This window comes from Haplochromis burtoni, unplaced genomic scaffold (assembly GCF_018398535.1).
Source record: "Haplochromis burtoni strain Fernald_Lab_line unplaced genomic scaffold, NCSU_Asbu1 Contig_1697, whole genome shotgun sequence".
Classification (NCBI taxonomy): Eukaryota; Metazoa; Chordata; class Actinopteri; order Cichliformes; family Cichlidae; genus Haplochromis; species Haplochromis burtoni.
Genome location: NW_024584058.1, coordinates 1 through 4,355, shown reverse-complemented (window position 1 = coordinate 4,355; position 4,355 = coordinate 1). Strand labels below are relative to the sequence as shown.

At 37.9% G+C, this 4,355-nt stretch overlaps 1 long non-coding RNA gene across 1 annotated transcript; it reads right to left on the bottom strand.

Annotated features, from left to right (window-relative positions):
• Positions 1 to 2,226: 2,226 nt before the first annotated feature.
• On the bottom strand, positions 2,227 to 4,349 carry LOC106632736. The gene is made up of 3 exons (XR_001335994.2): positions 3,202 to 4,349; positions 2,639 to 2,762; positions 2,227 to 2,523 (listed from the first exon to the last, which is right to left on the bottom strand). It is a non-coding gene; the product is annotated as an uncharacterized LOC106632736 (long non-coding RNA).
• Between the last annotated feature and the right edge of the window lie 6 nt (positions 4,350 to 4,355).

Sequence of the window (4,355 nt, the reverse complement as noted above, 5' to 3'; positions counted from 1 at the left end):
CAGCTGTTCAGGTGTGGCAAACAAGGAATACAGAGAGAGCAGCTCTCTTTCATGAAGAGGCCAAAAGGTGACTGGACGTAACAATAACATTTAACCAACAGGATTAAGTGTTTCTGGTAGATTTTTCATATGCTGTGTTAGGTTGAACCAGATGGATAGATAGTACTTACATTAATAATGATCCACCTCACACAATATGTTTGTATTCCCGCATTTAAGCCTGTATTACCTTTTCTTATTTTGTTACATTTTAAAAATGTTATTCACATTGCATATCCACAGTGTGTTTAGGCGGGTTTGTTTCTGTAGTGAAATAAGGGATGAGGTAAACAGCTCCATAAAGTGACTCCCATGCATATCCCAGCTTTCATTTCTATCAGATTTTACAGATTGACAGAAAGTCCAAGGCAGATGTGATGAGCAGTCATTACCACAGAATGATTATGTATGCAGTAAATTCTTGAGATTTACTTTGTATAATTGAAATTATGCAATATAGCTAATGAGGAAAAATGAATTAAACTTGTGAATACTTTTTGTGTTGGTAGATATTTAAATAAGAAATCTGAAAGGTCAATATTCTTCTGCTTTATTTCTTGGATGATGTGTTTGGTAGGACAAGCAAGCAAATAGAGAACAACTTCTGTCCCAAATTAAGTCATGAAAAAACTTAACTATTGTGATAGTAGTCTAGGTATGTCTCAAAAGTATTGAAGCCACATTAGACAAGCTGCAAAGAGATGAGGTACCTGAGCCGTTTTATAAAGGATCACTTTTCAGATCAAGTAAGAGAAACTGAATCCTCATCTGGACTTTTTTGTGAGTTGATTTCCAGACGTTTGTCTGTATTTTGGACAGCATGTTGTTGTGATGTTTAGCACTGTCACGTCGCACCAATAACTAAGAAATCTGTTTGCCATCCTCAACTCCACAGAATAATTAAAAAGCACTTATTAAATCTAAATGTGTTCAAAACACTGTTAGTGTACTGCTGATGAGTTGGGATGCTTGGGTGTTCCTGAACGTCCTATCAGGATGAACATCCAAATAACTTTTTCATACATGCATTTTTTCAAACTGATAATCACAGTTTGCAGTTGTTTAGTTTATCCAAATCTAAAATTCTCCTTCCTAGATCTTCATTGACTTTCTTTAATTTTTCCCATTGTTAAAAGTATCTCACAAGCATCCTGAAGTGAAGGAAGTGGAACGGCTGAAATTGGCTTTGAAACAAGTCAAAAGTAACCAAGTATGCACATTATCACCATCTATGCAGACCTTCCCAAAGTGTGGGGCCCCCCCCTAGGGGGGGCGCAGAGCCATTGCAGGGGGGGCGGGCAGGATGAAAAGGGGAAAAAAACAAAACGCTTGGACACTGCTAGCACGGGGCGCCCACAGAAACGCAAAGCAGGAGATGAAGCATAGCTGAATATGTTTCCAAACCAACTTCATTCTAAGCCAAAGACTAGAAAATATGGTGAAGCATATCTTCCCTTTGGTTCACCTGCACAAGTGCCAAGGTAGGTCTCCCCTGCAGAATGGTTTTCCCTTCGTCGGGAGCAGGCTGGGCTGTTCAAATCACGACAAACAGTATCCCACAGTTGTTTATGTTTTTAAACCCATTTTGCACAGAGAGGCATTTTTTGAAAAATGTATTGATAGCAATGTTGAATATTATTACAGAAAAAACACATAAAATATCACACCGTGACGCCTCTGCCTTTGTAAATAGAGGGACATTAACTGCGGTGTGTAGCGTGTAAAACCTGCAGATAGAGACAAAATACTGTTAATCTACTATCTGCCATTCTGCAATTCATCTCATGTAAACAATAACGTGGCGCACAGCGTGACGTGAAAAAGGCACATACCTTTGACGTTGCGTGACCAACTCTGTATTCCTCGTCCACACGTAAACGCAAAAAAGGAGTTTAAAAAATCTCAGTTTTCGGTGATTCGAAACGCCGTTTACGTGTGGACGAAACAGCTGCGTTTTCAAAAATACCCGTGTAGGTGGACGTAGCGTAAAAGAGTTAGTAGTTTATTTTATTACTACCTGTAATTTATTGCAGATTACTTGTATTTGCTTAATTGTTTACTAAATGTTTGAGGTGTGAAATAAACTGCAATGGAGCAAAATATGGGTGTGTGGTTGGAGGATGTGTTTGTGCGCGGGGTGGGTGGGATCTAGTGGGAGAGAAAAAGAATGGACACACGCACACACAGTAGATGTCTAATCTTTACAGTGTATTATGGGTTTTCAGATCATTCTGAACATTAAAGTCAAATTTGGCTCAAATGTAAAATAACATTTTATAGTCAAAGAACAGTTGTGTTTTTATAACAATTATAAAATGTTAGATTTCACAAAGCAACACCAAGTCTAATGCAGTATGGTGTAAGTAGAAATGCTTCTGTTCACCAATCCACTTTCAGAAAACCCTCATAGGCCCAGAGCGTCTTTCTTCACACTGCAGCCCAACAGGACATTTCCAGCATCCACACACTCTGTCACACACGGTGCTGAAAACACAACACAGACATTAAAGCAATGAATGTATGGAGGGAAGACAAAAAAGTAGATTGTAGCATGAAACAATTTTTAAAACATTTTATTCTTTAATTAGCGTGTTACTACCATTCTGAGCACGGAGCCATGAGGCAGCCTTCATAGCCAGAAGCTCCCACTCGTCCTTTGCATCCATCTTGAAACCATGAAGCCAGATCAGAGCCAAAATGGTGGCCCACACTTCACTGTTGGCCTAATTCAACAAATCAAAGACAATAAAATAAAACAGAGAGGACACACAAAGAAAAAGAAAAAAAAATCCTACATGATTTTACTTTCTACAACCAGTAGTATTAGTTATTTCTGGCTGCTTAGTCACAAGGTGTCACCAAGTTGTGTAGCTCTGCATATTTGATTTGGCCGATTATTACACTGGATGCTGTTCCTGATGTAATCACAAAGGAATTTCTGTCTAGATGTGTGATTACCACCAGTGTTTTAGCTTCTGATATACAGATGTTTATTTTCAAGGCCTACATTTAGTTTGACTTCATTGTCATTTGTTTTTTGTTGTGTTTTTAATTACATCATGCGTTTCTGTTCAAATCATGGAACATGAGCATGAAGCATCTGACGTACAATAACTAACATTATCATTTTGTTTGTTATTATTGAAACTGAAAACAGTCCACCTTTTCAGGCTTTGACTTTTCCACCTCCTCGTTGGTCTTTCCCAGTGCAGTAGCCAGAGCTGGATCAAGCAGCCAGCAGCCAGACGCCCCCTGCAGGGAGACTAAGTGCAGCAAAGGGTCTCTGGGTGGCTGCTCGGGGGCAGCAGCTGGAAAACCAAAAATGAAATAAAAACTAGACCCGATTATGGTGTTAGATGAGAAGACAGAACTCTATAAACCACCTTCTTGTAAACTATGCAACAAATAAACATTTTTGTATTTGAGATCAACATCACAAATAAAATGTTTTCAACAGTGTGAACTTATTAAATAAAAATAAAAGCTGGCAATAACACGCCATCAATTACCGAGGTTTTAATGAATACCATCTGAAAGTAAGTGAGTTGAAAGCTTGATAAATTATGATGTAAAGTATGCGGTTCACATGCTTAACAGAGAAAATATATGGCCAATGAATTAAATTGTTTTGACCTGATTTATTGGAATACAAGACTAATTATTCAATGGCAGAAAACTGGATCTCATTATCTAAGCAACTGAACTAAACATTGTACAGTCACTTCCACTCGATGTTAAATTCCCTTCATGTCTACCAAGAATATACATGCTTTTTTTTCTTATTTTATTCTAACCCTGCAATTATAACCGATGGGTTCACACGCATTAAGAAAATAATAATTTCCAGAGGCACAAACAAACCCTGACATACATTATGTTCCGGACCACCATACCAACTCCTACATGTAACAGCTCACATAATTTCCTCTGTGTCTAACCGTTTGTGTATTCACAGAAATGCCTAAATTACAAGTACAAAACATGGATTCTTACATTTATTAAAATTGGTTTTTCTGTATGTACTCTTTTTATTGCTTGTTTGCTCCTCTAACTGATGCATATATGAAGAAAAATGTGTTCAAAAGGATTGATCCATAAGCCTAAACCACACACACGTGTGTACAATGACTTGGGTGTGACTTTTGAAGACTCACACCAGCTTGAATTCACACACAAATACGAAGCAATCTGACCTCACCTAAAACTAATTTCAAAATGCGTACATCTGTACATCAATACGCATTTGCAACCCTTTTGAGACTACGTACTGTCTCTACATACATATGTTACTTATACACATACACACATGGAGGACC